Raw genomic sequence first — 26,794 nt, 5'->3', positions numbered from 1 at the left:
TCTCTAAAAACTTTTACAAACCTTTATCTAAGTAATTCACTTAGAGCACAATCAAGAATGATAACACAATTTTATGCAAGAAAACACACAATTGAAAAATTGTTATCTAGAAAGCTTTAAACTAGACGTATCCTAAGGTAAGGCTTCTAGGCACATAGAACCATTGAAGAGACACTAACCGTCTAATGCTCAATTAATCCACTAATTGTTCAAGATTTAACACAATTACAACTCAAAGAAAAGACAATGAAAAATTGGATCAACAAATTTGAGTAAATCCTATTCTATGCACTTCTTTCTTTTTGGTACTCTTTCTATTTGCACTCCCTCTTTGTGTAGACTTGATACAAAATTTGTTGTTGTCCTCTTGCTATACCTCTTAAGGATATTCAACTTGGAGTATTCAAATTTTCACCTATTTAAGTGATAAGTTTCTTACCAAAGATGTTAGGTCCAAACTTATCAAGGCACCTTCAAAATTCTCCCACCAAGAAAGAGGTCAACAAAATTTAAAGCAACAAAAAATTCAAATTGTAATTGGGCTACAACAAAGAGAGTAGGTATATGGCATAAATTGAAATAGTAATTGAATGAATATGACAAACAAACAAAATAAGGCACTCAATAAAAGGTGGCACACAAATTGAACCTAAAGAATGACACTAGTATTGGATTAATAAAACCATAACAGTACTACTAGAACTTTGAGGTGTCAAAATGCGTGACTTAAACAATTTATGCTAAGTTGGACAATTCAAATTTGAATTTGAAATTTAAACCACAGACAGTTAAAGATCTTAACTCAATTTTGGCGATGGAACCACACCAAAATAATGTACCAATTAATTTTGATAAATTTTTCAAATCTGATGCCATTTCACTATTTTTTTCGTGCTAGAATTGCACACTGATTGTATTTGATTTATCATATTTTTTCTATTTTGAATTTTGCTTCACTTTTTTTTCACCTCCGTGCTAGAATTGCACACTGATTGTATTTGATTTATCATTTTTTTTCTATTTTGAATTTTGCTTCACTTTTTTGTAACACTTCAATCTGTTCAAATCCATAATTTCACAATTTTTCATAAACGAAATTAAATACTGTAAACAAAAACTGCCAGCACAAATTCAATAAAACAGAAGAAGCCTAATCTTAAATTAAAAACAATTTTGAAAATATACCCTAAACGTTTAGGATTACATTGAGTAAAAAAAACCAATTCACTACCAAAACTCTTAATTTTACTAGGGATTTATCAGGAGGGTTTACAATAACCTCTAGTAAAACTACATACTGGCGATTTTTTTAACACCTCGCGGTTTTTTAATAAACCGCATGCAAAGTTTTTTATTTACAAAGTAGAAGAGAGCTTTTACTACCTGTATTTTTTTTACGAAACAACACACTTACTGAGTCGGAGACCGTGCAGGGCTATCATCGTGGGAGCTGAGCGACTGAGCGACTTTTCAGTGTATATCAAAATCTCCAACTCTTCTGATTTCTTCATTTATCAATCGATGTTCTCTCATCTTCTGCCCTAATTTGTTTTTCGAAATTGATTTTTATTTTCCCCCATTGCACACAACCTAGATATTTTTGTGACGTGTTGTTTGTTTTTATGAACAAATTATTCTCTGCATTTTCGTTCTAGATTGCAGTACGTTCTCGTTCCAAGAACTACAATGCGTTTTACGGGTTCGGTGACTCGGATCTTATTGGATTTGTTCCTTTATTTTTTTTATTTTGTCATTGTGAGAAACTTTATATTTATGTTTTGCTTTATTTTTTTATGATTTGTTCCTGAGAGTCTGTATTTTGTAGAGGATGTTTTGGAATACTGAATAGTCTCAAAGATTGGGTAAAGTAACTGAAAAATTAGTAACTTCTTTTTTGTTTTCAATTTTATTTTATTTTTTAATTTGAAACTTGTTCGACGAGTGACAGTCTGTGGTGATGATGATTATGTTGTTTCCAGGCTTATAAGTTGAGTTAGAGTCTTTGATTACAATTATCGAGGAAGAGAATGATCGTTTGTGAAAGGAAGAGGTTTATTCCTCATACTCATCTTCTTTTTTAATTAATTTATTATTATTAATATTATGAGGAATTGTCCCATCTCTCCTGATCTTGCAAGTGATTCGATCGTCAAAGGACTCGCCACGTCAAACTCTGTCTTCCGCAAATACGTTCCAAGCACCTCTCAAAGAACTCCAAGCGAACCTGCGAAACACAACAAACGGCGCCTCTAGCGACCGATTGCACTCCAACGCTCAAGTCAGTCAAGCAAGACCACCAAGAACTAAGAACTAGGAATCTCAGCGAGACTCGTGTGCGCTCTGTGATTCTCTCTTTCTCTCTGTGTGAAAGCTAGTAACTTGCACGAATGAATCTTACCCCTCTGCATGAGCGTGGAATCCCTTTATATACTCCACGGCGCGCCTAAGTTATTCGTGTACGAGGTAACTTAGCGTGTTCCTTTTACTAGGTGTCCTGTGCAACCTCGGCGTGAGTACCAGGTGGGCTTGGCTAAGCGCAAGTACCTGGCGTCACCTACTACGCGAACGATCACCTCTGCTTTGCACCATGCACGTTATGGGTTAAGAGAGCACCAATCACCGACTGGATGCTAACTCTCTTAGGCCACTCTCATGCGCGGTATTACAAGGCACATAACATCTCCTTCCTCTGACACTTCGTCACACAAGGCTCGTATGCAACGCTCCCGCCAGGAATCGCCTCTCGCTCACGGCTTGACTGCGCGTAACACGACCGACCCTGATCACCGATCACCCTCCCGGGCGACCCTCTCTAAGACGCATCAGCTTCCCTGGCCCACGTGTCCCACTAAGAACGGTCCACGTGGCTATCCGGTGCTGACGTCACAAACTACCGATGACCGACCAGATCACAAACCCCCCAGTCTCGAGCTGTATACTTGTTTTCAGCAAAGAGACTAAGTGATCGTCCTCTGTGGCCACGTGGCCAGTGACGCCACGTCACGTGCCACATCACGCGCCACATCACGTGTTGCGCTTTAAGTGACGTTACGCTTTCCTCCTTTAATCTTGCGACACGTGTACGCATCAACAGCTAGCATGAAGCGTTGTTTGCGCTTCTCATATTTCAAACTTACGCGCCTCCACTATTCCATCACCTTCCCCAACACTCCTTCTCTGAAATCTCTCGAACCCCCTCCTTGCGATTCGTCTTCCCCAATCTCAGGCTTCCAGAAACCGTTTTTGATCAACAAAAAGGTACCTCTTTTCTTTATCTATGGCATATTTGAATATTTTCTACCGATTGCATCATCCAATAACTGCACTGTGCATACGCTGTGGGTTGTTTCTTCTTTGTCTGCACTGTACCAGTGTTTCTCCTGGCTTTTTCTGTGTTTTCACTTCTTCTTCTCCTTCGTCGCTTTCGTTTCTCCACTCCCTTCAATCCGTAGCACTTTCGTTCCCTTTGTCTTCCTCTTGTTGTTTTTTTTTTTTTTTATTGACCCTTCATTTCTTCTTTCTTTCTCCATTGTAGCAAATGGCTCGCACCAAAACCATCGCGCGTCTTGTTTCATCTTCCGGTGCACAGCCTTCCGCTAGTGCACCGTCATCGCCTTTGACGAGTGCGACCCCTTCGGCGAGTGCGCACCCCGAGGCGACTCTCCCTCCCCAAGACTACGCGCGGGTGTACCAGTGGGCTCCCCTCCACCTGCTCGCCGAAACGTCCAGCCAACTCCCCGCTGACCATCTTGCTACCCTGCTGAAAAGCGATGCGGACGAGCCCTCATGCGCTCTTGACAGGGAGGATGACTGACACTTGGGTGTGTGCATCCCCCCCCCCCCCCCGAGGCATGCCGATATGTGTGGATGATAGGGTCACCAATGGGGTGCCCTTCACCTTTATCTACTCAGCCATTTTCAAAAGGTTGCGCCTCCGACTTCCCAGACCTTCTTCGAGAAGGATCTCCTTACTGAGCTGAACGTTGCTTTCGGGCACCCTCCATCAACCGATGTCTTCCTCCACTTCTTTGAGGCCAAGAACCCGGGTGATAGGTCGTGGGTAAGCTTGAATGGTGTCTCAGGGAGGGTGATCTTGGGTCTATACCAACAGTCCTTCAAGGATTGGAAAGGTAGGTTCTACATGATCACCTCCAACGAGCACAACCCGACTCTACTTGAGGGATTCCCACTCTACTGGGTCCCCAGGGTGGAGTTCAGGAAACCCCGAGGTTTGGAGGCCATGGCGCCATACGAGCGCGAGTTGTGCGGCCTTCTCTCAAGCTTGGGTGCCAAGTTCGGCTCATCCACTCTCATCAAGCATGAGTTTGATGCAGAAATGCTCAAAAAATACATTGGTTCGCCTTCTTCTCTTCCCTTTAACTTGCTATTTTCCTGGGCATGCAACCTCGCGCTTGTTTGCCATGCTCGTGTATTTGCATGTGTTAATTGCCTTTCTGCACTTTGTTTGTTTGTTTCCTTGGCTTTTTGCGTACTAACCTCTTGCCATGTTTAACTGGTGCAGATATGACTTCCACTAGGGAACGACGACAGAAACTCATTGAACTAGCCAAAAGCCGACGAGCCGTCGGGTCGTCTTCCGGAACGGAGGCGACTGCCGAGCCTATTCCCGCCTCCCCCATCTCGGTCGTGCCAGCTGAAAGCCCCGAGACCACGGGTGACAAGAAGAGGAAACGGTTGGTGAAGGCTCCCACCACCGTTGTGTCCATTGAAGAGGAGAGCTCGGGGTCCCCCTTGGTTCAACGAAGGAAGAGGGGAGCCGAGGGCCTTGAGGGAGACGCTACCCCGATCCCTCAAGCACAGGCCTCCCCTGCACGCTCTCCTTCCCCAGCCCCTCTTCCCTCCCCGCCCCCAGCCAGGCCACTCCTACAAACCCAAACAACTGGGAGCGGGGCTGCTCGATCGGAGAGAACCTCTCGCCCCCCAACCTCGCCGTGCCCTCAAGATTCTACTACCACAACCGAGGGTGGTGGCAGGAGCTCCCTGCAAGTATCGGGCTCCAGCGCTGAAGGGCTCACCAGGGTCCTCCAATTGACTAAGCAACTGCTCCGTATCCGTAATCGCGAGCTAGTCAAGTGGAGGGCCAGCGAGGTGGACCTTCATCTGGCCTGTCAGATGGTGCTCTCCCTCGAGTTCTCCACGCAGCATCGTCGTCTCGAAAAGCTAGAAGGTAAGATGAATGAGCTGCTCAACCAGAAGGAGTTGCTTCAGAGCGACTATGAGGCTCTTCAGCTACCAATGGCATGCTGAAGGACATGCTGGAGGAGGCCAAGAAAGGGCGCGCCCTACAAGTTCAAGAGACCATCAAGACGGAGATGCTGATGGGGGATGCCATCGCCGCTCTTGATGCTGATCTGCTGGAGACAACGGGGAGGACCCTCCAGCTTGAAACTGAGAACACCTTTCTGCGCCAACAGCTTGCGAATATGGCAGAGGTTCTCTCAGCAAAAGATCAGAAGCTCAAGGACGCCGAATCTGCCAACGCCACCCTGATCGCCGAGAAGGTCGTGCTTGAGAACGACAAAGTTGAGCTCGAGAATGAGAAGGCCAAGCTCTGGGAAGAGGTTGCTGATACCTTCGCTGATGGGTTTGACTTGGCCCTTGAGCAGGTGAAGTGTGTCTTCCTGGAGGCTGACTATTCCCAATTCGCAATGGACTTCGAGGTGGTGGATGGCAAGATCGTCCGCCCTTAATCGTTTCTCATTCAGTTCATATCTCTATGTACATAATCTCTGAATGTGAAAAACTCTTACTGCATATATACAATGTCTCATTTCTCTTACTGCTTCTTCTGTTTGTGCATTTCTTTAGTTTTTATCTCTTGCCGCACCCCCGATAACCGATCATAATGCTACAGCCACTCACCCATTAGTCATCGCGCCTCTGCTTCCACCTTATATCTCCCTATATTGCTTGTCGCTCCAGCGCTTAGTGCATAGAGGACTTCGACGCCGATCGGTCAAGGATGATGCCTTGTTTTGGGGAAACTAGTGTTTCTCGATAACCCCTCTTGCTTGCCCCAAGGTCATCAGCCCCTATCTCGTCGGATCGTACATCGGCCTTCTCACTCCTGGGGTGAGAAGGGTTTTTTACTAAGAGTTCTACTGCGCCAATATTGATGCTATGCCACTTGGGTAAAGGTGTTTCTCGAAATCCTTCCTTCCCCTTATTGGACTCACTAGCAGCCCTGGCTTTTCGAACCCTAGTTGCCTACGCTCGCACCTGGGGTGAGGAGGACTTTAAACCAATCACCCTGCTCGCGCCTGGGGCGAGGAAGGCTTAACCGATTACCTGCGCTTGCGCCTGGGGCGAGGAGGATTTTACTTAAAAACTTGCAAACCTTTCATATTGATAACTTCTTTTTTATTGGGTGGCCTCATTAAAACCCTCTTCTGGGAAAAAGAGTGCCCCCTAAATTGTTCAAGCTGTTTATACTAGCGCAAAAGCGCGACTACTTTACATTTTCAACTGAAGTAGAATTTTAAATGTGTGGCGTTCCACGTTCTGGGGATCGCCCCTCCGTCCAAAGTCTCCAGCCGATAAGCGCCATTCTTCAACGTCTCCGCCACTCTGAACGGGCCAGTCCACTTGGGGGACAACTTATTATCCATCTCGTGTTGATGTGCTTTCCTCATCACCAGGTTCCCTTCCTGAAACTGCCTCGGTTTCACCTTGGTGTTGTGCCTACGTTCCACCCTCCTTTTCACAGTTTCAGCACTGACCCTAGCCTCTTCTCGCACCTCATCCAAAAGGTCTAGGTTCACCTTCCTCTCCTCATTGGACTCCTCGGCTACGAAATTTAGAAACCTTGGTGAACTTTCTTGTATCTCCACAGGGATCATAGCGTCTGACCCATAGACCAGGCTGAACGGTGTCTCATGGGTGATAGATTGTGGAGTAGTGTGATAGGCCCACACGATCCTGGGAACCTCCTCTGCCCACGTTCCCTTGGCCTCCTTCAGCCCTCTGAGCAGTACTCGGTTGACCGACTCTACCTGCTCATTCGTTTGAGGGTGCTCCACCGAGGCAAACACCTGCTGTATTCCTATTTCTTCACACAGGTTCTTCAGTTGGTGACTCGTAAACTGGGTGCCATTGTCGGAAACCAAACGCTTGGGCACTCCGAAACGGCACACAATGTTCTTCCATACGAACTGTTGAACCTTGTGAGCGGTGATCTGCGCGACCGGCTCTGCCTCCACCCACTTTGTGAAATACTCGATGGCGATGATCAGAAACTTCATCTGCCGCACTGCTAAGGGGAAAGGTCCCAGGATGTCGATCCCCCAGGTGTGGAACGGCCATGGGCTGTGAATCGACCTCAGCTCTTCAGGGGGCGCCTTGTGCCAATCTGCGTGTTGCTGACACTGCTTGCAACGTTGAGCATACCCCACACAGTCTTTTCTCAGCGTTGGCCAGTAGTACCCCGCACGGAGAACTCTACTTGCCAAGGCGCGACCACCGACGTGGCTTCCACACACTGCTCTCCGTGCACGCACACCAACACCGGATGGGTGAATCCAAACCTAAAGAGGTCCTCGTCGATAAGGGTAAACTTACTTGAACTTTTCTTTACCCTTTTTGCCTCCGACGGGTCCAACGGGAGCACCCCATTTGCCAAATATCACTAGTACGGCGTTATCCACGTATCAGTTCTTCAAACGGCACAAAACTCCATCACATCATCGGTCCTCACCGTTCGCGCTCTCACCTTGGGTGCTCTCAATGTCTCTTGGACCGATGACCGATCGCTACACGCTCCCTTGACTTGTACACTTGAAGTACTTGGTTGTCCGTTGCGAACGTGCGAGGAACCTTCAAGGTCTCTTGGATGACGGTCCTCTGCCTGCCCCCCTTGCCTGAGCTGGCTAGCTTTGCGAGCAAGCCGGCTCTGGCATTCTGCTCTCTCGGCACATGGACCAACTCGAATTCTGCAAAGGACGTCTTCAAGGTATGCACATACTCGAGGTATGCAGCCATCTGTGGGTCTTTGGCCTAGAACTCTCCCGTTACCTGCCCAGTGACCAACAGGGAGTCGGTTTTGGCCATCAAACTCCTCGCTCCCATCTCTCTTGCCGGCAACATACGGGCGATCAAGGCCTCGTATTCCGCCTGGTTGTTGCTGGCCTTGAAGGCGAAACGCAGAGACTGCTCGATCAGCACTCCGTTTGGGCCCTCCAGGATGACTCTAGCGCCACTCCCCTATTGATTGGAGGAACCATCCAGTGATAAGACCCAGCGAAAATCCGAGCCCTCCGAAGGTGCAGCGCCTGATGACAACTCGACGACGAAGTCCGCAAACACTTGCCCCTTGATCGGTCCTCGGGGCTCGTATCTGATATCAAACTCAGATAGCTCCACAACCCACTTCACCATTCTCCCGGCTACATCTGGCTTTTTCAGCACCTTCTGGATTGGAAGATCGGTCATCACCACAACCGTGAAGCTGTGAAAGTAGTGGCAGAGCCTCCTCGCCGAGAACACCACTGTCAGAGCTGCCTTCTCCAGGGCATGATACCTTACTTCAAGACCCTGCAACACCTTACTTACGAAATAAAGTACAAACGGAGAGGGGTGCCCACCTGTGGCTTGCACAACACTGGTGGGCTTGCCAGATACTTCTTTAGCTTAACGAAAGCCTCCTCACATCCTTAGTCCAAACGAACCTACTATTCCGCTTGAGACATTGGAAGTAAGGATGACCCTTCTCTCCTCCGGCGGACATGAATCGCGACAATGCCGCCAACCGACCGGTGAGTTGCTGCACCTCCTTCACCGACACTGGGTTCCTCATGCCGTGATCGCCGCACACTTCTCGGGATTCGCCTCGATTCCCCGCTCTGTTAAGAGGAAGCCTAAAAACTTCCCCGTTTCCACGCCAAAAATACATTTCTCCGGGTTGAGCTTCAACCTGTATTTGGCGATTGTTGCAAATAATTCCTCTAGATCAGTGACATGTTGCTCCTTCTCTCGTGAGGTTACCACCATGTCATCGACATAAGCCTGCACGTTCCTTCCTAACATCGGCGAGAGCACTCTATCCATCAACCTCTGATAGGTGGCCCCCGCGTTCTTCAAGCCGAATGGCATTACCTTATAGCAGTAACAAGACCACTCGGTCATGAACGCAGTCTTGCACTCGTCCATCGGATGCATCCTGATTTGGTTATAACCTGAGAATGCGTCCAAGAAACTCATAAGCTGGCATCTCGACGCGCTGTCCACCAAGGCGTCTATGCTGGGCAGGGGATAGGAGTCCTTGGGGCATGCCTTGTTGAGGTCGGTGAAATCCACGCACATCCTCCACTTGCCATTTGACTTCTTCACCGGTACCACATTGGCCAGCCACTCTGGGTACTGGATTTCTCTGATGTGCCCCGCGGTCAAGAGTTTGCGGGTTTCTTCGTGGATTACCTACCTCCTTTCCTCATTAAACTTCCTCCTCCTCTGGCGCACCGGTCGGACCTGGGGGTCCATTGCGAGACGATGGCAGAGGAAGTCTAGGTCAATGCCTGGCATGTCTGAGGCTGACCACGCAAACGCGTCCAGATGCCTCTCAACCACCCCGACGATCTGTTGTCGCGTGTCATCGCTAAGCGATCCCCCCAGCTTAAACTTCTTTCCCTTAATCTCCATCTCCACCCACCCCTCAGTAGGATGGGACTTTCTCTCACTGGCGATGACCGCCCTCGCGATCCCCGAGCCCCTCAGCACTTCTTCCTCCATCTCCAGATCACCTTGTGTACCTCTTACTACCTCCACCTTTGATCGCCTCTCGCCCGCACCCGCGGTGGCGTCGAGGTGACATGGCACATGCTCCTCTGCTGCTTGAGGTTGTTCTCATAGCAGCGCTTAGCTTCCTTCTGGTTCGACTTGATGGTGATCACCACCCCCTCCATCGATGGCAACTTCAACTTCATGTGCCTCGTCGATGGTACGACACCCAACCTGTTGAGCGTCGGCCTTCCCAACAGTTTGTTGTAGGCGGATGGGGCGTTGACCACCAGGTACTTGATCTTCTTGGTGCGAGCCACGACCCCATCCGTGAACGTGGTTCTTAGCTCGATGTAGCCTCGCACCTCCACCTGGTCCCCTGCGAAGCCATATAAGCACCCCGGGTAGGGCCTCAAGTGATCAAGGGGCAGCTGCAACTTGTTGAACGTTGGCCAGAACATCACGTCCGCTGAGCTTCCCTGGTCCACAAGGACCTTTGAACCTTTCTCCCTGCCGTGACAAGGGAGATAACTATAGGATCGTTGTCATGAGGCACAACGTCCTGGAGATCTGCCTTGGTGAAGGTAATGTCAACGTTGGGGGAATGATCTTCCTCCACCGAGTCGACAGCCATCACCGAGCGCGCGTACTTCTTCCTCTGAGAGGCCGTACATCCTCCTCCAGAGAAGCCTCCCGCGATCATGTGCACCTCCCCGAGCACCGGCACCTCGTGCTGCGGGTCTTCCGCTGGTGGCCCCGACGCCCGATCACCTTGCGTCTCCCGCAAGTAATCGCTAAAAAAGCCACTTTTCACCAACTCCGCGAGTTGGTGTCCCAACGCCAAACACGTGTGGAGTGAGTGGCCATAAGCCTGGTGAAACTCACACCACCCGTTCTTCTTCCGCCCCAGCACCTTGTCGGTCTTCTCCGGTGCTCGCAAACGTGCCGCTATGGCTGGAATGGCGATCAGCTCCGCCAATTCCACCACAAAGTCGAATCTGGAGGGCGCGTTGCTCTCCCTCGCGCGCCCCCTGCCCTGGTCCCTCCTAGGCTCGTAAGGGAGAGGCTTCCCCTGGGCCTTCTTTCCTTCTTTGGCCTCATGCACCTTCATCGGCTGCTGAGACCTACTCGGACCTGCGTGCGACTTGGTCGGCATCGCGCTTTTCCTCTTCTCAGAAACCGCTGTTTCTGCCACGATGTGTGCCACAGCACGACGCCTAATCTCTGCGAAGGTGCTGGGGGAATCCCTGATCAAAGATTCACTGAAAGGGCCCGCCAGAACCCCTTTCTTGAACGCATGCACCAGCATATCTTCATCTTTGTTGGGCAGCCTCACCACCTGAGCCCCAAAACGGCTAAGGTAATCCCGGAGGGACTCACCTTGGTTCTAGCGCACGTCAAACAGGTCGTACGACACTACCGAGGGTGCCCTGTTCACGATATACTGCTCCCTGAACAGCTTCGAGAACTGTTGAAACGAAGTGATGTGGCCATCTGGTAGGCTCACGAACCACTCCAAAGCAATCCCGCCCAAGGTGCTCATGAACAGTTTGCAATACACTGCATCTGAGCCCCCAGAAAGCATCATCTGGGTGTGAAACGCTGTCAGATGCGTTTCTGGGTCCTCCACCCCCATAAACGAGGCTTTCACCCTCACCAAGTTTGGTGGCACCACTGCACCCATGATCTCAAACGAGAATGGCATGGGGAAAGTCCTGGGGGGAGACGGTGGCGGCGCCACTCTTTCCTCTGCCACTCGCTCCTTCTGCGCCTGCAAAGTCTTGCGCAATTCTTCGTTAACTCGATTCAGCTCCTCGTTCCTGCCCTGCGATGCAGTCAAGTCCTCTTGCATTCTTTCTTGCCTCATTCTTGATGCCGCCACATCATCTTGCAACGCTCGCATCATTTCCAATACTTGCGCCATTGTCACAGCTTCTTCTTCAGCTGATGGCGCAGGTGAAGTTTGCCTTGTCTTCCTCATTTTCTCAGCAAAGAATCTCAAGAACAAACGAAAATTAGCCGCAAAGTGGATGGGATCACAAATTCACACGGGCCCCACGGTGGGCGCCAAATGATCTTGCAAGTGATTCGATCGTCGAAGGACTCGCCACGTCAAACTCCGTCTTCCGCAAATACGTTCCAAGCACCTCTCAAAGAACTCCAAGCGAACCTACGAAACACAACAAACGGCGCCTCTAGCGGCCGATTGCACTCCGACGCTCAAGTCAGTCAAGCAAGACCACCAAGAACTAAGAACTAGGAATCTCAGCGAGACTCGTGTGCGCTCTGTGATGTATTACAAGGCCACTCTCTTAGGCCACTCTCATGCGCGGTATTACAAGGCACATAACTTCTCCTTCCTCTGACACTTCGTCACACAAGGCTCGTATGCAACGCTCCCGCCGGGAATCGCCTCTCGCTCACGGCTTGACTGCGCGTAACACGACCGACCCTGATCACCGATCACCCTCCCGGGCGACCCTCTCTAAGACGCATAAGCTTCCCTGGCCCACGTGTCCCACTAAGAACGATCCATGTGGCTATCCGTTGCTGACGTCACCGACTACCGATGACCGACCGGATCATCTCCCTTGTTACTTTTTGGTAACCCAAGCGAATATGTTTAAATTTATTTACATTGTCCAAATTCACTTCAAGTTTCTTTTCTGCGTTTTCTATAATTCAAGTGTAAACTTTAAAATTAACTCCAGTAGTTGTTGGTAAGGAAAAGTCATTTTTTTGGGGTCGCGTCTTGTGTGAAAATCTGGCCTTTCCTGGTTGATTCTTTATGGATATTTATGTTCTTTTGGTTTAGAGTTTATGAAATATTGGGTATTGCTATATGCAAGCTGATAGGAGAAGGAAAAGGTTCAATGAGGTATATACAGTGTCCACTTCCCTTTTGCTTCAACCTTGGTGTTGTAACTGGATTGGCATAATTCTTGAATACCTCTAGAAAAGAAGTCAATTTTCATTTATTTGCTTTTATAACTTTGAATTCAATGCGTTTTTCTCAACATTGTATCTTCAATTTAAACAACTACAGTTTATGTGGTGAGTCAGCCTTGCAAGTGTAATAATGTCCACAGAGAAGTCAATTAATGTTCACGTTTTGACTGCATTTCAAATATTTGGGTTAGGTTTTATCAGCGTACAATATGTAATTATGGTGGCAAAATGGAGGATACAATCCACCTATCGATATAATTGCAGTGGTTAGGTTAGGTTAGGTTTAATCTCATTTTTTGTTTTCTTTTGGGATTAGCTGGCTTCTTATTGATCTTTCAAGTCATCCGGATCAACTACCATTATTGGAACACTGAATAGTCTCAAGATTTAAGATGAAGTACTCTGAGTTATAGTGCTAATAAGATGTGCAATGTTTGAGATTATAGTCTTGCCAACATGGTTTATATCCCGAAACTTTCGGTGAGTTTTGATTTACATTCTTGCCAAACAAAGACTTCAGGCTCCAAATTTCATAACCATTTTCTCCCTTTTTCTTTGTTCTGAAACACCATCGCACTATCTTTGTTCTAAAACACCACCGTCTGTGTAAATAATTTTTTTTTACATAACCTGTGTTTTTTCTGTGCTTTTGAAATCATCTAAAATAATATTGCGCTCAAGAAGCTTGTGGAAGACTTTGTTGAACACTGCCGACATTTATTGGATTTGCAGAATGAAAAATGGCTCTCTTCATATGGCTACTCTGTAGCACAAGAAAGCTGATGAAAACGTTATGAAATTGGCAGAACATCAAAGGGTATGTGTTACTTGTTAGCTTTGTTAATAACCAAGTGCACTACTACAAGAAAAATCAGATTTAGTTAAAAAAAAAATTGACGAGACACTAAAAAGTGTCAATTAAACCTACTAAATCCTCACTATTAAAAAATTCAAATAAAATGTGAAAAAGTGTGGGTTATACTTACGCAAACTTTAAAAAAAAAATTAAAGAAAAAGGTTGCGTTGATGAAACGGTCCTATTAAAAGAAATAAAAATTCTAAGTTTTGAAAGTTTAGTCCACGCTACATAATTTAAAACTAAATTTAAATAAATAATGAAACTGTGAAAGTGAAGCCCACCAAAAATTATTTTTTATTTATTTAAAAAATCTTTAATTATTAAGGTGTCAAATTTTTATAAAATACTAAACACTTTTCAGAGTCCCTTTCAACTGGAGACATAGTGAAATTACAAGCTTAGCATTTCAGATTACAAGCTTAGCATTTCAGATTACAAGCTTAGCTTTTTCGATGTTGTGCGATTGAGCATTTTCGATGGAGTGCGAGCGCTTGAGCAGTAGTGCGTGCCACCGTGATGAAGTAGTCGTGCCACCGTGAGAACGCGAACGGGAGTTTCGCATTTCCTTCCACGAGTTGAAGAACCTAAGTTTTGCCCCATCTCGGTTCTCAGTGGTATACCATTTCTCAGCTTTTTTCTGTTGTTTCGTGAAATTTTCATGGACTCATTAATTTGATGGAAAATCCTGATTGGTTGTGTGTTTGGATCATATTAATAATGTGTGACTAATTTCAGGAACTCTTTGAAGGTTATTGCTTCTGTCAGGCACAAAGAGACGATTATATTCAAAAAGCTAATTCATATAAGGACCATCCCACAATCCTCAGGTAAAATAATATAAATTAGCTTCTGTAATGGATAATCTAGTTGATGAAATGCTTAACAAGGGAATTTAAGTCGGACCATGGTTCTGTACACTACCTCCCATTAATTCATCTCTGCAAAATATATTCTAAACTCCTTTCACTCAAATTAAGAATAATAACTGTATATGGAAAATGGGTTCATTCTATGGGTTCATTCTCTTGGCCAGTCAAACGTAAAAGTTAATTAGCATTGAGAAATAATAGTAAGTTCAGAAGCAGGTACACATTAAGGTTCTCATTTGAATGGCCTAATTACAGTTTCCCCTTTTCTCTTTTCTGTGAGCAGCAAAAAGAAAAAGGTTTGATAGCATAAAACATTTTATGAACTTAAATTATTTCAACATCTTAAATCTCCACAAAGACTAATGAGTGAATCCAAAGTAGTAGCATTGGGCTACGTGTGTATCTAAACAATTTAATCATACTGGTGTTAGAGTTAGAGAAACTCTCACTCAGGTTCAGACATACTACCAAGAAGTGATTTCTTATGATCCTGTGGTAAAGTTGGATCAAAATTCTCCATGCAATCTCCCTTTGCTTTTTCACTGTTAAGATACCATTCTGCAAGCTCTTTATATTCTTGCTTTCTTGCAGATTTTATCTTAAATTGGAAAAATGTTTTAGTTAGAGTTGAGTGTGAATATGTATGAAATAAAGAGGAGGGGTGAGTTGAGAGTGTGTACCTTGTTAGTATTCAAATTTGGTAATAGTATGGAGGCTTGGGTTTTGGTGATGGAGGAGGTGGAGATTGGTAATAGTAAGGAGGCTGAGGTTTTGGTGATGGAGGAAGTGGATTGGTAGTAGTATGGTAGTAGTATGGAGGCTTAGGTTTTGGTGATGGAGGAGGTGGAGATTGGTAGTAGTATGGTGGTTTAACAACTGGTGTCGGAGGAGGTGGAGAGTAATAATAATAAGGAGGCTGAGGTTTTGGTGACGGTGGAGGTGGAGATTGGTAATAGTATGGAGGAGGTTTAGGTTTTGGTGATGGTGGAGGTGGAGATTGATAGTAATAGGGAGGTGACTTAACTGGTGGTGATGGTGACTTGTAAACATAGGTAGGTGATGGAGGAGGTGGTGACCTGTATATGTAAACTGGAGATGGAGGAGGAGGTGATTTGTAGTAGTATGGAGTTGGTGAAGGCTTGGGCTTTTCACATTCTTTGAATGCTTCTTTGAAGCATAAGCAAATGGCTTATCCTTCAACACAACTTCATATTTGTCTTTGGATTTGACCTTCAAGTCTGTTCCCTCGTTCAACTTGGTAGGTATGTTGAATGGAGAGTCCTTAGGTGGGGCATAAAGCTTGGCTTTGCACACTACGGATCCATATTTGACATAATTAAAGTCCATTAAGACATTTAATTAGTATCTTTGTTCAATTTAAATAAAGATACTTACACAAATAAATGTAGATAAATATATCATAAAAATTATAAAATGCCTATTAACCACATTATAAATATATCAAGTGTTTGTCAAAGCAGACAGGGTTTCTCCATTTGACCTTGCTGCTAATTGGAGGGCTTATCAGGATAATTTCCGTCCATCATCTGTGAGATGGATTCCTGATGTCAGCATAAATTCAGCACCTCAGACAGGTGGTGAGGTAGGATGAAACAAAAAAAAAATCGTTCTTGGCACCTTCATTTTTCTTTGTAATCCACTGTTTCACATAATGTTAATCTTGTTCTGAGGTTTGAGATAGTATGCACATTTGGGATGTCTTGCACTTAAAACCTCACCTTTTTCTAAACAAAACAATATGTTTCAAATAGTTCCAAAATATTGGTCAGTTTGATATTCAAGTTAATTTTTCCTTTGGTTGTTCAATATGTGATGTGTAATCAGGCATTATCTTCAATTGCAACTTTGTTTGTGGTATTTTTCTAATCTGAGGGAAATTCTACGTGCAATGTTTATTGTCAAGCTTCAAGTGATTTAGGCTTACTTTATTTTTTGGTCCAGAATTGTTCTTCTGTGGGTTTGGAACTTGATCTTGAGCATTATGTTGTCCCAACTCCAGTAACCTCTGCAAATACAGCCCATGTATATGCAGCTAACTTGACAGAGAATCCAAGGTCACCGGTTAGTGGTTGTGGCAGCTATTCATCTCCCATCAAGGTTTTACTTTCAAAACTGCATTTTATAATTGTTTTATTTTTTCTAAATGAACTATTAGTTTTACAGCTTATTGTTGTGAGGATAATTGACTAATTAAAAACATAAATCGGTCCATTGTTATCCCTTTACTAAATTTTTGCTGCTTACTTTCAACCTGTTCATTTTTTCACCATGAATCCTCACTCTTTTTTGTAATGTATCTGCAATTGGATGTACATAAGAATTTTATTGGTTCAAGATTGAACATGTCTTTTGCGCTTCGTAATTTTGATTATCAGACAGATGATATTATAATAATGTGCAAATTTGATGCTTTCTCATGAACCTTTATTTTTCTGTATTTGTAGTAGATATGTGATTGTAATGAAATCTTTTCTGTTTGTCGACTTCTATGACTAGCAGGCAGATGATTAACTCTACTTGATTTGACTCTCTCTCTCTTTGATATATATCTTCTTATCCTTATGAGTAACAAATAACAGTGTATGAGATATTTTTTAAGCTCACACTTAAAAAATAAATTATTAAAATAGAAACTCATGAGTCTGTTAAATTAGACTAAAAACAGTTTTTCATTATGGTTTATCAAGTGAGTTGAACACTTGGGCCACCTCATTTAATTGATAGCTATGTTCTTATTCAAGTCAAAATAAGAGTCAATTATTTAACTTAATCCAACACTATTAAAATATGAAATAAGTGAAACCGAATCAAAATTGAATTCTATTACTAATATAATAATATATTTGAATCAGTTTACATCATCTCCAGTCAGAGACTTTACATAAATTATATTAAATAGACAAACAATAATATTTATGAAGACTGTGCTACTACATGACATTCTTCAAATTCATTTTACTCTAAGTGATGCAAGAATCAATAACATATGAATTGGTTGATATTTGTGTTGGATTCAAATTTTTTTGTCCTATATTCTAGCTGAAATGATGAACAAAATATTATATTACAGGGAATGTAGTTTTCAGCATAAGAGTCCCACATCGACCTGTCAACAAAAGAGTTGAGCAAGTAACATAATAAATTCCTCGCAATTTTCTTTCTTAAACATCTCTGTCTTGAACACTCAGATAAGATGAAGTAAAATATTAGATTTGTTAGTTTAATGCCTAGTCCTCAATTATTATTGTACAGTATAAAATTAGTATAAAATTAGTTAGTTTAGGGTGTCATGTGTTGTACTGTTGATTCAAAATTAGGTGATGGTGATCATGATTGAAGATATGTTAGGTGATGGTGATCATGATTGAAGAAAACATATCTTCCACATGCTTAACTTAAAATCTGGATGTGTATGTGTAATTGTTGAGGTGTTCATATCATGCAAAAATAAGTCTTTCAGCAGACTACACAAAACTGCCCAAAACCTCTTTGAAATGCTGATGTGAAACATGAAACTCCAAAGATAAAAACATGAAACTCAGAGAGATAAAAAAAAATTGATGTTTCAAACTTTGAATTTGGAATAAAACTAATATTGATGTTTCAAACTTTGAATTTGGAATAAAACTAATATTGATGTTTCAAACTTTGAATTTGGAATAAAACCAGAGGGAAGACTAATATTTTAAATGATTATTTTCTTTTTTTGTGCAGTTTAATTAGAATAATATTGGAAAGAATAGCAGATTATTAAGTATAAAAGTGAGAGTGAATATTCATGCAGTAGTTATTTTTATACTAGAGTGCATATTGAACAATTTTTATAAAGTTACTAGTTTTTACTATTTGTTAATATATTATTTTAGTTATTAAAATGAAAAATGTGGATACGCATGACCAAAACACTTCTACCAATAGTAATACATAAGATACAATTTTCGAACTATTTAGTATACAAAGTAGTATTTAATACAAAGTAGAAGTTTCTGAGTTGGAACCTTATATAGCTCTGCTTTTTGAAGCGTGTTTTCTGTTTTTCTTGATATTTTGAAGAGTGTGAAGGTCTTGGTATCTATCAACACCATTTTATTGTTCTTTATTTTTCTTAAAATATTTATAGTTCAACCTTAGTTAATTAAAGTAGTTCAATTTCAATCAAAATATCTTCAATAAAAAACCACCGTTATAACCTTTTTACCTTTGTATTTTGGTACAATTGGTTTAACTACTAAGTTCAAAGTGCAAACAAAGCAAAATGTCCTGGGCAAAGTTAATTAGAAAATAAAAGATGTTTATTATCGTGGGCCTTGTATTAGAAAATTACTATCCATTGGTTGGGACAATTTACTTATCTTAATTAATATATACTTTTCCTTGTTCTTATTAAAAAAATATTTTTTCTTGCAAATAAAAAAACAACATTGAATTTTCAAGACAAGTATAAAGTATAAGGAAAAAGTTATAAATAAAACTTTTTTAGTAAGAAAAACATTTCTTCATGAGATTGCTCCCTAAAATAATTGTATCTTTAATAATTATATTGAAAAAATGAGACAAGTAAAAAATAGGATAAATACAATAAGAAAGAGAGAAATAGAGTAATTTTAAAATTGATTTTACATTAATTAATGTAATTTTAGAATTGATTTATTTCAATAAAAAAATATTTTTCTTTTTAATTATAATCAGATCTACAAACTGTACCATTATTTGAAATTCTTTGTGTGCCAAACTTGTAGGCTAAGCCTACACTTCTTCAAATAAATAATATAAAATATATTTTGAAGACTTAGCCCACACCAATTTATGGTCAACAAACATGAAGGTTTAGTCTACGCTTATTTGTGGCCAACAGAAGGCTTAACCCACGCTTATTTAAAGATTGTGTGACACTTCCGTGGGCTAAAGTCATGCTACTTTATAAATGTGTGGACATCTTGAAGGCCAAACCCACACTAATATAATTTTGTGTGGGCTAGCCATCGGTCAAACTCACATTTTTTTTATAAATTTGTCAACTCCTTGTAGGTTAAGTCCACGCTTGACCTACGCAAAAAACACCCGCCATGTGTCATCTGTACCTGCCAATATCTTTACGTCAAGTACATTAGCTTTGAAATTCCTATTAACGTTATGTCTATGATTACCTTTTTGCATAGATTTTTCATAGTTAGAGTCCGTTTTTGACCCATGATAATTAACAAAAATTTTTTAGTGGTGTGCCAACACCAGAATGTGATAGTATTAGTGCTATTTAATACCTATTTATACAAAGACAAAAAGAACAGCTCCATGCTAAAATCTTTTGCCTTAAAAAACAACTTGATATGAACACAAGAGCTGGAGTAGGAGATTCGGCGATTAAAGGGCTCATTAAATGAGTTGAAGCACATGGAAGATGATGATGATGATGGTACAGAAGTTCTGAAGAAGGTAGATTCTTTACAAAAGGATTGAAGAGACAAGGAAGATTCTTTACATGAGTTGAACCGAACACTAGTTATTAAAGTAAAGAGCGTGTGAGTAATGATGAGCTGCAGGAAGCTCGACAAGCACTGGTTAATGTAAGTATGTTTTTTCAAATATATCTTCCTATCCTACCGATTCTTCAAACTAATTTGCAATAGCATCTCAATGTGGTCCATTGCAGGATCATTATTTAATCAGTTGGCTCACGACTGGGGGTGTTTTTATTGGTGATTTTAGATGTCTGTCTAAAGTGTCGTTTGAATTGGAAAACATGTGCTCTTATACATTCCACTTTTTTCTATCTGGTTAACCATGCTGTTAACTTTTATGATTCATACCAAGGTAGCTGAGTGATTTGAGTAATATTAAAATCTTATCAATTTATTCATCAAATAGACTCATAATACTCGAAATGCTTTTCACCATTCATTACTTCATTTAATTATGCAGACGAGACATAACTGTTGGGAAAAACGGGTAATTTTCCCACTAAAACAAAACCCTAACAGAGCTACCCGACAAATAATATTGAATAAATAAAGCGGAATAATAAAAGAGATAAAGAGGAAAGAACACACCCGAAAATTGTTAACGGAGTTCGGCCTGTTTAGCCTAATCTCCGAGCACAGCAAAAACAACTCACTTTTATTACTATGAGAGAAGATATTACAAATTGGGATATATAACAGTGAAGGAGGAGAGTTTAATTTATAACCCTCAAACCTCCTCCCAAACAATGAACCCACCGATGTGGGACTTGGGATTAAGCCAAAATCAACAAATCTCCACCTTGGCTTAATTTCAAGTCCCACCTAAAACAAATCTTCTCACAACATAACAAAAACAAACTTTACAGTGCTTCAAATTTGCGCCTCCGGGCGCCAACTTCAAATGTGCAAAATATTAACCAAGTCTAAACAATATTCAAACTTGGCCCTTGTAACCACCTTGCCTTGTAGCGAACATCTTCTTTATTAGAAAATTCTTCTTTCTTTGCAAATACCCATTTGCACCCAATTGCCTTCTTACCTTTTGGTAATTGTGCCAACTTCCACGTCTTGTTCTTCTTTAAAGACTGCATCTCCTCTTCCATCGCACCCGCCCAATTACCATTCTCTGAACTCAGAATGGCTTCTAGGTAAGTGGATGGAATGTCATCAACAATTGGAAGTGCATAGGCAACCATATCCATGAAACGAGCATGCTTCTGAATATCTCGTCTCTGTCTTCTAACTGCAATTGGCGCTGATTGTTGTTGAGATTCTTGGGTAGGAACCTCTTCCTCATCTGACTCTTCTTCTGCCATAGGAGAGTCACTTGTGGTATTTCGTGTTGGGATCACCACTGTCGGCTCAAACTCCACCTGCTTCCGGGCACACTCCACCTGTTGCGGAGTACTATCAGCTCCTTCTGGATTTACCTTCTTTAACATGGCAGATTCATCAAAGGTAACATCCCTGCTGATAATCGTCTTCTTTGCCTCTAGACACCACAAACGGTATCCCTTCACTCCAGGACTACAGCCCATGAAAAGAGCCTTCTTTGCCCGTGGATCCAACTTTGATTCAATCACATGATAATATGCAATAGAACCAAAAACATGCAAAGAATCATAATCAGTTGCAGGTTTTCCAGACCATACCTCTAACGGGGTTTTGCCATCTATAGCAGATGATGGCAAACGATTGACGAGATGTTGAGCGTATGTCACAGCCTCAGCCCAAAACTCTCTGCCTAACTCAGCATTAGACAACATACAACGAACTTTCTCCACAAGTATCTTGTTCATACGCTTCGACACCCCATTCAGCTGTGGTGTTTTTCTAATAGTGAAGTGCCGAACTATGCCACAATCTTGACATACCTTCAGGAACGGATCACTCTTGTATTCTCCTCCATTGTCTGTTCGGAGAACCTTAATCTTCCTTCCTGTCTGGTTTTCAACTTCAGCTTTCCACTTAAGGAAAATTTCAAGCACATCATTTTTGTTCTTCATAGTAAACACCCAAACTCTCCTGGAAAAATCATCCACAAAAGTGACAAAATAATGCCTACCTCCGATTGACGGAGTCTTGGCAGGTCCCCACACATCTGAATGCACATAATCCAAAATACCCTTGGTATTGTGAATTGTAGTGCCAAACTTCACTCTTCGTTACTTTCCCAGAACACAATGCTCACAAAATTCAAGTTTGCAAGCCTTCGTACCTTTCAACAATCCCTGCTTGGTAAGAATTTGCAAGGATTTCTCTCCAGCATGTCCCAACCTCATATGCCACAACTTCGTTGCCTCAGCATCCTTCTTAGAGCTAGAAGTTGCTGCCGCTACTGTCCCCACCACTGTACTACCTTGATAGTAATACAAATTGTTCTTCATCACGCCTTTCAACATCACCAGTGCTCCCGAAGTTGCTTTAAGAATTCCATCTCGCATCGTCACAACTAGGCCTTTAGATTCTAAAGCCCCCAATGAGATGAGATTCTTCTTCAACTTTGGCACGTACCGTACATCCCGCAAAATTCTGGTGGATCCATCATGATTCCGCAGCTTGATTCAACCTATCCCAGCTGTCTTACATGGATTATCATTACCCATGTAAACAACCCCGCCATCAAGTTCTTGAAATTCAAAGAACCAATCCCGAATGAGACACATATGATAGGTACAACCTGAATCCAATATCCACTCATCTGGATACGATGATGCTGAAAGCGAGACAATTAAAGAGATATCTGATTCCACATCACTTTTGCATTCTGCAACATTTGCATCTTGCGGAACCTTCTCTTTCTTCTGCAGTTTTGGACAGTCTTTTTTCCAGTGTCCTTTCTCATGACAGAAAGCACACTCATCTTTGGCAACGGCTCGACCTTTAGACTTAGACATCCCTCTTCTCTCCTTTGTTTGGCTTTGCTGACGACCTCTTGCCACCAATGCTTCTTCTGATGTCGTTGATTTGGTTTTCATCTTATCCTGCTTTCTCAATTCATGACTATATAAAGCAGAACAAACAACATCTAACGACACATTCTCCTTCCCGTGAAGGAGCGTAGTCTCCAAATGTTCAAATTCATCAGGAAGAGATGATAACAACATCAAAGCCAAATCCTCATCCTCAAACTTCACATCTAAATTCAACAGGTCTGCTACTAATTGATTAAACATAGTGATGTGTGCATTCATAGTAGTACCTTGTTGGTAGTCAAATCGGAACAACCTTTTCTTCATCAGGAGCTTGTTCTGACCACTCTTCTTCAGAAACTTGTCCTCCAATGCCTTCCACAGTTTGTGTGCAGAAGTCTCGTTTTTTACAGCGTACTTCTGCTCTCTGGACAGGCAGGATCGAATAGTTCCGCATGCCAACCGGTTGATGATGCTCCAATCTTTCTCTTCTACCTCTTTTGGTTTCTCTCCTTCAATAGCAATATCAAGACCCTGCTGAAAAAGAGAGTCCAAGACCTCTCCTTGCCACATGCCAAAATGTCCAGTGCCATCAAATATTTCCACCGCCAATTTCAAGGTGGACACCGGGAACCTCGACCATGATGACGAGGAGCCCAACACTCTGGATACATTCTTCACTTCTTCTTGATTTGCCATTACAAACTCAAAATATAATATTCAATATTACAAATAATTTCAAACAACCCAAGGCGAACCTTCGGCTCTTGATACCACTTGTTGGGAAAAACGGGCAATTTTTCCACTAAAACAAAACCCTAACAGAGCTACCCGACAAATAATATTGAATAAATAAAGCGGAATAATAAAAGAGATAAAGAGGAAAGAACACACCCGAAAATTGTTAACGGAGTTCGGCCTGTTTAGCCTAATCTCCGAGCACAGCAAAAACAGCTCACTTTTATTACTATGAGAGAAGATATTACAAATTGGGATATATAACAGTGAAGGAGGAGAGTTTAATGTATAACCCTCAAACCTCCTCCCAAACAATGAACCCACCGATGTGGGACTTGGGATTAAGCCAAAATCAACAATAACTGTCATTGTGTGGACATTCTTTGCTTATATGTCATCATTACCTTTATCATGGGTGTTTTTTCTGAAAATATTTTGCAATTCTTAAAAGCTTTCTTGGTATTGGTTTTCAAGATTTAATAATTTTTTCTCTCACTGGCAGGGTATTAAAGAACTAGCATCTCGAGGAAACATCCGTTTGAAGAGAATGAGAGAACTTGACACTAGACCGTTCCTTAAAGCAATTCAGAGAAGATATAAGGAGGAGGAAGTTGAAGAGAGAGCTCTAGAACTGTGCTCATTGTGAGAAGAGCATCTAAAGAACCCAGATTGGTATCCATTCAAAGTTATCATGGCTGAAGGGAAAGAAAAGGTTCCTGTTAAACATATAAATCTCCTGAAATTATCTTGAATTCAATGTGCTTAGTTGCATCTTACACTATATCAAACTTATATTTTGATGGTCTTTCATACTCTAGATTAGAACTATTTGCTTTTCTTTAATCTATTTGTTTATAGGTTATTGTTATTTAACATCTTACTATCAATTTTTTATTTTATTTTACAAACATATGCTATTATTGTTTTATATTAATTTAGAATTTAATTTCTTCTAAGTTTGTATTTAAATATGAAAAATGATAGTTTCACAACTCTTAAAATTGTATACACTTCTTGATGCGATGAATTTAAAAATAAATATATATAATAAAGGATAAATTTGTAATTAAAATATTAAAATAATAGTTTTGGAAGTTGTGCAGGTATCATTATCCTTTAAATATTACCTGTGAAATTAAGAAATCATAAATGGGTATTAATTTTTAAATATTATTCCCAATGATCTTTTTAGAACATTTCTCTTTTTATAATTGACTAATAAGTTAGTTTAAAAATATGTACAAAAGTGTTTCAGAAAGAAAAATAAGAATAACCACGTTGTCATCAGTAACACTTGGAATGATAATCATATATATCATTGACATGCTGTATTATACCATTTCACGTAAAACTATAAGCTAACTTCAAAAAAGCTTGAATTTTGAGTGGTATTGATTTGGATTTACAGGGCCACACCAAAGTTGGTTTTACAACTCATGAATGTAAAGGGGCTTACCATATCTCATGTCAAAAGCCACCTTCAGATTACTCTTTTCTCCACAAACCACAAATGATGTGATGGGGGAAAAGGCGTAATCTACTTCCTGTTTTCTCTTTCTTTATTTAATTTATCTATTTTTAAAAGATAAAAAAAATCCTGATAAAGAATGAACTCCTTCGTAATTAATTGTTAGTCTTAAAGTTAGAAAATCCTAGTGTATTGATGACAGATGTACAGGAGCAAGAAGCACGAGCAGATGAGTCAAGGTATATAATTGTACTGTGCATCTCAGTTACTTATGCCACAGATGTATGCATCATGTATAAGGAAGAGATAGCTAGTTAGATGTAGACTACGTTAGACATTTTTTTTTGTTCAATAGAGGAAATTAAATCTGTAAACGTTGTAAAGAATATATAACAACCATCTAGGGGTAGTGGACCGTTTCCCTCACCAAGAAAACGAAAGTAACGTTAAATATTTTCAGGATTTTGTTTCAAAACAATTAACTTTTAATGTTGGCTACTGTTACACATTTATACATTTATATATTGTACCGACCAGGTCATCGGGTATGATGACGTGTACAAGAGAAAGGTAGGAAGTCAAGAAGTCAACGTAGTCGCCGTATGTAAAAGCGGCAGTCTGCAGTATGAATAATCGGTTATCGCCGAGATGTGTCACCACCAAGACGGATCATCGCCCATCCCCCAAGAGAAGCATCGCGCAGAAGTAAGACGTCGCCGAGAAGAGACGTCGCCTAAGTAAGACATCCCTGAGTAAGACATCGCCCGAAGAGTCAACCCGCATGACGTAAGCATTTCACAGAGAGGGGGCCCACACGATGGGATAACCCTAAGTTGGGTGGCGGCACTGCGGGTCCCTATGCACAGAACAAATGATCAAGTCAAAAGGGCACATGGTAATGCCCACGTGCTCATTGAAGGTACCCAGGGAAGGCTGCATGCATGACGTGTGTCCAATTAGGGGATTCGAACAGTATGATGGCGTGATAAATACAATGCTCAAGTTAGAGCCCAAGGGCCCAGAAGGTTATACATTGCACTACAAGATAAGGGAAGTCCATGGGCCAGATACGCTAAGATCCTAAAGATAGCGGCGCAAGGACCTTCTCCAAGGAACCCTAGATAATAGCAGGCAACGCAGAGGTAAACCCTAGTTTTCAGTTATATATATAGGGCGCAAATAAGCCCTAGAGAGGTACGTTTTTCAGTTCACAGTTACACGAGTTTTAACCTAGTTTTCCCAGATAGACATACAGAGCAAAAACCCTAATTGTTCTTGACGGCACATTCGCTAAGAGCACGAGACAATTAGGGTAGCACAGTTTTAGCCATATAGTTTCAGTCATTGAGATAATCAAACAGTTTCTAGTATTCGGTGTTTCTCGCTAGCTGACTTGATCGTCGGAGTGCAAACGGCCGCGAGGGCGCCCCTTTGTTCTTCTTTTTTCAGGTACTGACAGACGAAGCAAAGCGAAGGTGCCCTAACTCGTTAAGACAAGCCACGCATAAAGACGACCCAAGTTAACCGGCAGGAACATATATAATGAATTTATCTTTTATAATAAGAATCAAATTAAACTTATGTTTATTATTATAATACCGGTCACTAAATGAATCTTAATATTTGATATTAATACAAAATCATTTTAATCACATACTATACATATTTATATTTTTATTATGAAAAAATGATATATTGTATTACAAAACCCGGAAGGTAAATAAAAAAAAGTTGAAGGGCAGTAGTATATTAGTGTAAGGTGGTAGAAGAAGAACACGGAGTTTGAT

General features: G+C 41.8%; 2 long non-coding RNA genes across 2 annotated transcripts; one reads left to right on the top strand and one right to left on the bottom strand.

Annotated features, from left to right (window-relative positions):
- Window positions 1-1,372: 1,372 nt before the first annotated feature.
- LOC137837469 (uncharacterized) lies at window positions 1,373-24,447 on the top strand. The gene is made up of 10 exons (XR_011085464.1): window positions 1,373-1,475; window positions 1,656-1,862; window positions 1,980-2,050; window positions 4,523-13,161; window positions 13,414-13,498; window positions 13,902-14,154; window positions 14,276-14,367; window positions 16,372-16,527; window positions 19,882-19,994; window positions 24,042-24,447. It is a non-coding gene; the product is annotated as an uncharacterized lncRNA (long non-coding RNA).
- On the bottom strand, window positions 14,645-15,218 carry LOC137837470 (uncharacterized). The gene is made up of 2 exons (XR_011085465.1): window positions 15,090-15,218; window positions 14,645-15,007 (listed from the first exon to the last, which is right to left on the bottom strand). It is a non-coding gene; the product is annotated as an uncharacterized lncRNA (long non-coding RNA).
- Window positions 24,448-26,794: the final 2,347 nt, after the last annotated feature.

This window comes from Phaseolus vulgaris, chromosome 4 (genome assembly GCF_000499845.2).
Source record: "Phaseolus vulgaris cultivar G19833 chromosome 4, P. vulgaris v2.0, whole genome shotgun sequence".
In the NCBI taxonomy this organism is placed as follows: domain Eukaryota; kingdom Viridiplantae; phylum Streptophyta; class Magnoliopsida; order Fabales; family Fabaceae; genus Phaseolus; species Phaseolus vulgaris.
This window is presented reverse-complemented; position numbering and strand designations above follow the sequence as displayed.